Here is a 9,642-nt window from a genome sequence, read left to right as displayed (position 1 = left end):
CATGTCTGGGCAGTTCTACTGACAGTGGACCAGGCACTCATCTCATCGTCGAGAATCCAGAGCAGAAGATCCCCGGGAATTAACTATTGAGGACCTATCCTAAAAATAAATTGAACTAGAGTTGGCATACAGCCAATTTTGATAGATATCTTTATTAGTAATTCAAAAGCATCAATTCAAAAAAGTATATGACAGCATTATCTAACAAACAGCCAAGTGAGAGAATGAATTAACCGGAATGAAACATTGTAATGAACCAAAGTTCGACCACCACTTCCAAACCCAATTTAAGTTTCACCATGGAACTTCTTCTGGGGGTACACAAATGTATTTTTTGCATTGTTTTATGAGTACTGTATTACTGTTCTGTTGCCCACTTTCGAAAATGGAAGGTACAATATAAGCCATCACTGCAACTGTTTACTATTATCAAGTATGGTAGTGTTAAGAGGGTATTTAACCTGTATATTAGTATTATCAAACCAAGTTGTTTAGTATCAATCCAACAGTTGCTTCAAACAACTGTTATATATATATATAATATGTGTATTTACGGCAGGTAATCTGCAGTTTTGTCAGCACCTTCTGCCACTTTAGGTATCAAGTCCGGAAACTAGATTCCTGTTGGCCCCTTCAGTTGAGTGTCTCTCCCTATGTCGAGCTCAGCTGCAGCAGACTTATTTCCATAAGCATCATGTGGTGTTACAGAAACCACATTTTGCCAAGCTGTCAACTATACAGCTTTCTCTCTGCTAAACAGACTCCCATTAAAACTGTCTGCACAATTTGTCAGTTAAATGAGGTACAAGAGGGACACTCTATTTGCCCCTAATTAGCTGTGCAGACTACCTTTGTCTGTTTGATTAAGTATTCACTGTATCAATTTTGTTTAATCTGATTCATTCCACATACCTCCCCTGAGGCTGTGCCCATACGGTTAACTAATCTGTGATATCATCTTTCATATCAAGCTGCAATGATCTCCCTAGGCATATACACTATTCACATACACAGTCTATGATCACCTGACTCTTAAGGGACACTTACTGAAAAGTTTAATTTGGAATTGAGGAACCATGTACTATAGATCGAAGAAATAGCTAGACTGTGATCCATACTTCAGCGCAGTGGAAAATTCATAATATGATATCTTGGACAAACGCATAAATATGAAAATTAATACTACAGTTTTTGAAAAAAAATGAAATCCAATATAGTAAAGTTGTAATTTTTATTCCTGGCATTCATATAATACCTGAGAGAAGACTCAGGTGCCAGGTGTGAATATGGAATGTGAAAGCAAATAGCTGCAAACAATAAATAACGTCAAATCCCAAATTATCTTGCATAACCTGTGAAGACACAAAGAAATGCTCATTGAGCAAAGTGTTAGATGTTGGCTGAAACTAGCAATATCACATGAATGGTAATTGTGATCAGTTTGAATATAAATGTGTATTTACACAGATGTATTATTTACCTAAGTTGTCAAAATTATTCTGACAGATGAAAAATTTGTGTATTTTTGCAAACTTTATGATCATTTACATTATAACATACAAACATCACACAAAGTATTTTCTTTATAAAGACTTGGGCAAAAGAAAGTAGCAAAATATGTATTCCCTAATATTGTCTAAAATTAGCTAAAAAAGTGAAGGTGCAGGTATGTAACATCAACTTCTTTAGAGACCTTTAGGCCTCATGTCCCTAGGCAAAACTGAATTGTGGAATAAACCCCAGTTCGGTACTATTCTACCTTGTCACCACTGGAAGCTAGGGGTTTGACAGGGCTTCTTGTGGTGGTGCTCTCCGTCTCCCTTTCCCCTGGCCTCATCTAACCTCCTCGCTGTTGTCAGTCTCCCTGCCTCCCCGTTCTGCCGCTCTCCGTCTCCATGACTGCTGTTTGGACTTCTCGGCCGCTGTGGCTTCTCCCCCTCTGCTCCGCCGCTGTTCCGTTCCCCAGCACCAACCTCACAATCAGCGCTGACATATGAACTTGTGGGGTAACAAACAAGATGATCCAGCGCTTATGTGAGGGAGCCGCCGAGAGTGACAGCGGTGAGCGGACACCAGTGGAGCACTAATGGGAACAATTGGCAGAGGACGGCGGAGGTGGGATGAAGGAGCAGGGCAAGTACAGTGCTACATGCCGGAGGCAAGAGCATGGCACAGTGGTAGAAACACTTACTGCTGTGTTGCACTGCTCCCGTAGCAACGCTTAAGATGCCCGATGCCTCTGGGTCCACCTGTATCCCCTCACATGCTGCGGGGAACATGAGCTACAGTCCACAGCCGATCGGGAGCTAGGGGGGTGACAGGGGCATTCCTTCATGCAAGCCCTGTCAAACCCCTAGCTTCGGGTGGTGACAAGATACAATAGTACCATGCAGTTCAATAGACATTCATGGGGCATACGCAGTAATTAAATACCTGTGGATGTCATTTTATCCCGTAGTGTGGCTTGCACGGGATAAAAATCGCAGCATGCTCCATTTTCTGCAGTTTCCTGTACGGACGGCTTCCATTGAAGTCAATGGAAGCTGTCCGATACGCGGCACAGCCATGGATAACACTGTGGCTGTGCTATGGATCCACGGGAAAGCGGGAGATTAATAAAAAAGAAAACACCTGGACGCATTCGCCGTGCAGAAGAAAGAAGATCTGTCCGCGACGGAGGAGACCTGTGCCGCGTCTGGACAGGTGAAAAAAATGTCATTTTTGGCCTCATGGCTGCGGGCACGGCTAGAAACCGATATGGGATTCTGCACTGGGAATCCATGCGTGCCCGTGGACATGAGGCCTTAGGGACCTTTCACATGGGACAGAATTGTCCGCAGGATGCAGCACAAGTGCGGATTTTGTCAATTAGTGTGGACCTTGTTGCATTTTTAACTGCAAAATATGCTCTGTGGAATGTCTTGCGATTTTTTTTTATGCAGACTTTAATTGCAGAATTACATCTCCTATATGTTAGAAATCTGCAACAACATTTTCGCAAGATATCTTTACTTGCACAGCATTAAGCCTGTTAACTGCAGAATTTAATCTTGCGGTTTGGAAGTCAAGATGTGCGAATTTTAGCGGGTGCAGAATTCAAGCCCTATAGGGATAACATTGTGATGCAGAAATGTCTGTGCAAACTAATTCTATCCCATAGCTGATTTGCTGTGGATTGTGTTGCAGATTTTCATGCAGATCTGTAGCAGATTTCACCCATTCAATTGAATTGAAAATGAAGGGGTGAAATCTGCTGCAGATCTGCAACGTGTGAGCGCACCCTCAAACAGTCTTCAACCTTATCAACATGGATTTCCCAATCTAACCATTGCAGATCTTAAGGTACTATTTACGGCCTGTTCACATATGTCTGGTCCTCACATTTTATCTTTCTGGTAGTAAGCAGCTGGAGTAGAGACTCTATGGGGTTAGTTTTAATGTTTACTGGATTGTTGCTGCCAATCATTTTCCTGAAGGAAGCAGAAAAATATGTTTTACAACATTTCCTTGCCTGCATCAGGAAAAAGATCGGCAGCAATGGACATTGGACAAACTTTTTATCAGCTGTGTACACAAAAAGAATATACCCTTGTGCCGTGTTCGGCACATTTTCTAGCTCATATGTGTTTTTAGAACAAATGGAGATCAAATTGCTGCAAAGAGGTAAGAGACATTTTCATATTAGAGAACATTTTCCTTTTCCCTTATGCTGTAGTATGATCCTCCATTAGATCTAGACAATATATAGATCTTCCATAAGTAATGTAAAAGAGGCCAAACCCTGGTAGGAAAAATTTGAAGTTTGCCAACCATTTCCCTATTGACAGGGAAAAGTCCAATACATTCTCATTAGTAAATGTTGACAAAGCTTCTAAAGTCATGTTAAGTGACAAGTCAGTGACCAGGATTGTATGTATTGGTCTGGGATATGCTACTTGAGGATAACTTATAGCACATATATGTTAATACTTTATCACGCTCACGTTTGTTAAAATGTAACATAAATAACGCAGTAAAGATTTCTGTTTTGTAATTAGTTTTTTTCCTGTCCTCTATTCAGTGTATTATAATCAACCAAAAAACACTTTACATTCATAATCCCTTGTCAGTAGTACAAAAGTGAGTTGGCTAATTTTGCAACAGGAAGAAAAGATCATTTTCTCAGATGCTGCTATCAGCAGAGTCAGAGCTGGTACACTCTCGTAGGGAGTCCCCAAACTCTAGGTTACTGGCATAGAGACAAACACTCACTGACAGCCATTTGTGACCAACTATGAAACACCATCTGCTGCAATTTGGGAGCAAATGAACATCCCTTTCAAGCAATACAGGAGCTAGATGTGAACAGTCTAGAGACACCACTAAAATGTTGCCAGGGTAGAGGACAGCAATTTTCACTGGGTCGCATAGCTGTGCATAAATTCTGATGCTTAACATTATAGAGTTAATGAGTTTACAAGATGGCTACATAACTTTAGTAACAACAACCAACTCAACAACTATGGGATATTTATATATTTAGCTGCAAACAGCTGTATATAAATATAAAACATATATATATATATATATATAGCTGTTTACAGTTAAACTGTTATAATATAAGGTCCATTTTATCACATCTAATTGATAGCAACTAGAATTGGAGGGTTTATACAGGATTTGAAACCCAACTGCTTTCCTCCAAAAACAGTGCCACACTTGTTCACAGAAAATGACAATAATGCCGGGATCAGAATAGCGCCCCTTCAGTATAAAATGGAATTATGGAAATGAATAAAATAAAATATGGGACTTACCCGGCACTAAGTGAGGATCCCAAACTGTGGGATGACTCACTAGTACCTCCAAATCCTGGATAGCCTGTAAGTTAATAGATCCTTCTTCCCAATCCTGGTTGGAGAGCTGCTTGGATGTTTGGGGTCCCTAATGATAGGGAACCCAGTGTAGATAAGAATCCAAAGAGAAAAAAATATCCAAAATAGCGCTTCACGGGATGAAGTAAAATAATGTGTATATATATTCTTTCACCACAGGGTGAAATTTTATTTGCAACGCGTTTCTGCCCGCTGGGGGGCCTTTTTCAAGCACCCTGTGGTGAAAGAATATATATATATGCACATTATTTTTCTTCATCCCGTGAAGCGCTATTTTGGATATTTTTTTCTCTTTGGACACTTGTTCACAGGTTGTGTGCGACATTGCAGTTCAATCCCATTCAAGCTGAGCTGCAATAGCAGACACAATCAATGGACTGGTTCGGTGCTGTCTCTGGAAGAAGAGTTTTTCTAATCTTGTACAACTTTGTAATGGCCCATTTACATGTAACAATTATCACTCAACATTTGCTCAAACAAGTAAATTTGAGTAAAAATTGCTCAGTCTAAATGCAAAAAAAATCGCTCACTATTCATTCACTTGTCGTTATCACTGACTTTCAGTAAGCATAAAAGCTAATCACTGGATCACTGGCTTACATTAAATGTAAATGTTCCCCACTCAGCGTTTCACATAGAAGGTGAAGCGCTGAGCGACAAGCCGGCAAGAGCCCAGCGATCCAGTGATAAGTCTGTGAGTGTAAATGCTCTACACGAACGGTGACGACCTTAGCAGTGATGTCCGCACTCGTGCAGTCGTTTAAACAACCGTAGGCCCATGTAAAAAGGCCATTACACTTCATGGACATAGCATGCACAGAACTGTTTGTTTTCTAAGGTAAGTACAGTACATTCCTGTGAAAAAACTGCAATGGCATGCAATGTTACCATTGTTAAAAAGCCCCCTAAAATTAAATTAATCACAGATTATCTTGCTGCTGGGATACCCAGTGATCATTTCTAATCTGTTGGGGAACCTAGTAGCAACTCTTTAATTTCCTCTGAGCACCACCAAGAGATATGTAATATTACCTACTGCCCAATTAATAGGCCACTGTTGTAACATATAGATGTACTGGACTCTCTGAACAGAGAAATGCTTTTTATAGGTAACAAGGATAAATAAGGGATTCTCTCTAATAACTAAAAATACCATAATGGGCAACTTGAAATAGGGCTTTTTAAACCATTTTTTTCTCTAAAATACATATTTTATCTTATCGTGGCCATATGTTGTTCAATATGAACTTTAGCATGAGAGTGCCACTGTATACTGTATAATGTATGGTATAATGCCATGAATAAGAGAATCATTCAAAGTTTGTAGGACATTTTTTAGACCTCTGTATGCTTTTTACTCCTTTTGTGCTTTTTCATGTGATTCTTGACGTGCTGATTTCTCTTCAAGTATATAGATCTATAGAGGCAACCTGGTTCCTTGCACCAATATCCTATTGCAGTACTTATCCAGGTGAGCAGACACCCTTTTGCTTTCTCCTTCTTTAACAGATCAATAATACAGTATGTCAATAAAATATGCATGTACAGCATAGAGTTATATAATGAAAGGAACAGTTACTAACAGAAACTATGAATAAAGGGAAAGAGGGGCAGGTATTGTTCCATAATGGGGGGTTATTCAAAGCATCCATAATCCTGCAAAAACAAATAGTAAAGTGAAATGTAGTTAGATCAAAGTAACAGTACAAGTAGACATGCAAGGCTGTAGTAAAGTCAGGAGTACCCATAGTCAGGACAGGTATCAAGGGATGACCAGGGGCGTAACTATAGAGGATGCGGTTGCTCCTGGGCCCAGCACCCTTAAGGGGCCCATAAATGGTATCTTCTTCATATAGTAAGCCTAGTAGTATGAATAAAGGATTATAGGTGGGGGTCCTGTTACAGATTTTGCATTGGGGCTTAAAAGCTTCAAGTTACGCCTCTGGGGATGACTATTGTTTCATACTGAAACCATGGAAAGCAAGTCAGTTCAGGGGTTTGAGATAGGTAGGAAAGGATCCTTCTGGTTGATGTGCAGGCCTACCACACAAGCCTTACTTAAATTGTCTCTTATGCCTGTGAATTCTGCTTGTGAAGATTGACCATTTTCTGATGCTTATTCAAATGAGCATTTCTGATTTCAATCTGCAAAAAATGGTCTGTTGGTAATCCATGTGTTTTCCTCTGTATGTGTTACGTGTGTCAGCTTTTACACTTTCATGGACTTAGGTGTTTTTCTCACACACAAATAAAATGGAAGGAGGCTCATTCTTTTCTAGCTTCACTTGGAAAGAATCCATGGAAAATGGAACGCACAAGGCATGTCATCCATTTTTTTTGCCTCCCCATTGACCTGAATGAGCTACTGTCATCCAATAAATCGGACCAGAAAAGGACTTGATGTTACTTTTTTACACGGCCCATTGATATGTCTAAAAAAATTTATGTCTAAATGTCACTAATGACTATAATGGGTCCGTGTATAGTCAGTCACACATATGGACAGCACACAGATGAGAAATATTCCCATCTGACTGAATCCTGACTGTCGTAGCTCCTCTTTGTCTTTAGCTTATAACAGGGAGTAAGGATTGTGTTTCATGCTCCCAGTTGTAAATCCAACAACATACATAATGGGATTATTAGTTCTGCTAGTAGTAGTTATGTTCAGTAGATCTAAGGATATTGCATAGATCACAGATAAAGCCCATGAAAAGAGAGTATTGGAACTTCTATCACTTGCATTACTTACCAGATATCGGCACTACTTTACAATATTAGCTTGCTGTGACACTATGAAAATAACTTTCTATGTAAGAATAATTTGAGAGTTACACATTAAGTTGCAGGAAAATAACCTCCAATCTGTTCTAGAAAAGAAAATGCTCCTCATTAAATTAAATGTGGCACAGAGCCAAGGCCTTGTGCCAAAATTGCCTCCACAGTTGAAACCATACTTTAATAGTATGGAGCTTAGATGAACAACCTCTCATAATTAAGTGATGAGAATTGTCATTGGTGAGCAGGTCTTTCAGCTGAATTTGCACTTCTTCTAGTAGTTCTTTCTAGAATACTAATGAAGTTGATTGCAAGCAACTTTTACATATATGTATGTATATATATATATATATATATATATGGAGACAAATCTCTAAAATTAGAGTATCTACATACCCTAATTAAGACAAAACAGCTGGTACAACGTCACCCACAGACCAACCTCAGCCGTGAACGCAGAAGCAGGCAAAAATGGGTGAAAACTGAAGTTCACGCTCAGAATCAGTTAATACTATAGATATTTCATCTTCACTGAGTGTCACATAAAAGTTTGAAAAATCATTGCAAAGGCTTTAACAAAAAATGTATCTACCCTCTTTATTATAAAAGTAAATTACGTTAAAGAGGCTTTCCAATTTTAATGTAAATAAGCCTAATTAAATATAAATGAAAACTCACACAATTTCTAATATACTTTTTGCTTTAGTTTTGCATAATGCCTGGTTTGGACACAACAAGTCTCGCTCAAAAGTCGCTCAAAAGACATCTTTTGAGTGCTAATCAGTGTGTGCATTTAGAGGGCAAGGTGATCGTTCAAACGGCAGTGTGATTGACAGTTTTGAGCGATCACTTTGCGCTCCGCGTGGAAAATAGTCAACAGACTTTTATTTTAGCCCATGGCATAAGCCAAACAGCGACGTTTCGACACAAAGGGTGCTGCCTTTATACGCTATTATTGGACTACGCTTGGAACCAAGGATCCAGTTCCCCTAGGCATGCACCAGTGTCATTTTACAAAACTCCTACCAATCATATGGGTTTTGGTGAGTGCTGCTGATATTCTCTTGCTGTTTATTGAGCTCTGAGTGGGGTATACAGAAGACAGCTGGAGCGCTGTCTTCTGTATTCTCCTGCTGTGTTCATGGAGCACACAGATGTTATACAGCTGTGCGCTCTGTGCGGGGTATGCAGAAGACAAGCGGGGCCGCTTGTCTTCTGCATCCAGCTGTTCTCTTCTTGGAGCGCTCAGCTTGTTTACAGCTGAGCACTTTGAGCGGGGTATGCAGAACACAGCTGGACCGCTGTGTTCTTCATACCCCGGCTGTATTTACGGAACGGGATAGCAGCTGAAACAATAGTATCAGCTGTATTCCGCTGTGAACTCCTGATAAGGTTGATCATTCTCTTTCAGCATGCTGAAATAGAACGATCAGCGATTCATTGACAAGTCTGCACGATGTCAGTGCAGTTAGACCCAACGATTCTCATTCGAAAGATAGCTTTGAGGGATTTTTGAGCGAGAAGGGTTGCGTCTAAGCCAGCCTTAATTTGCAAAATATTTGTTTGCTGTCGATTAATGAGAACAGTCTTGTTCATAGTCAGAGGCTAGAAACCTATACATAACTAGCCCTTACACGTAGCTGAGAAGTGAATACAACTGTGTCCAGCTTACTCAGTGCTCTGTGAGTTAAACAGCTGTACAAGTGTCTACTAGTTTGCTACACTGTATTAAGGATCCTTCACATGGGCGCTACGACTTTTGGCCATCCGCGTCATGGCTGGAGCGAAGCCAAAAATCGCATGAGCGAGAAGCAGCCATGACCAAGTCACGGCTGCATTTCCCACTTATACACCTGTTCAGATGGCCCGGGTGCGGTGTGTATACACCGAGCCCAGGAAACCTTTGGGTGGGGGGAAAGAGTTTAGCCCTCTCTCTGCCCCTTGACAGCTGTCAAGCAAAGCAAGGGGGTTGGATAGGGTGGGAGCTAGT

The sequence above is a fragment of the Eleutherodactylus coqui genome, chromosome 1, assembly GCF_035609145.1.
Source record: "Eleutherodactylus coqui strain aEleCoq1 chromosome 1, aEleCoq1.hap1, whole genome shotgun sequence".
NCBI classification, from domain to species: domain Eukaryota; kingdom Metazoa; phylum Chordata; class Amphibia; order Anura; family Eleutherodactylidae; genus Eleutherodactylus; species Eleutherodactylus coqui.
Note: the sequence above shows the minus strand (reverse complement) of the source record.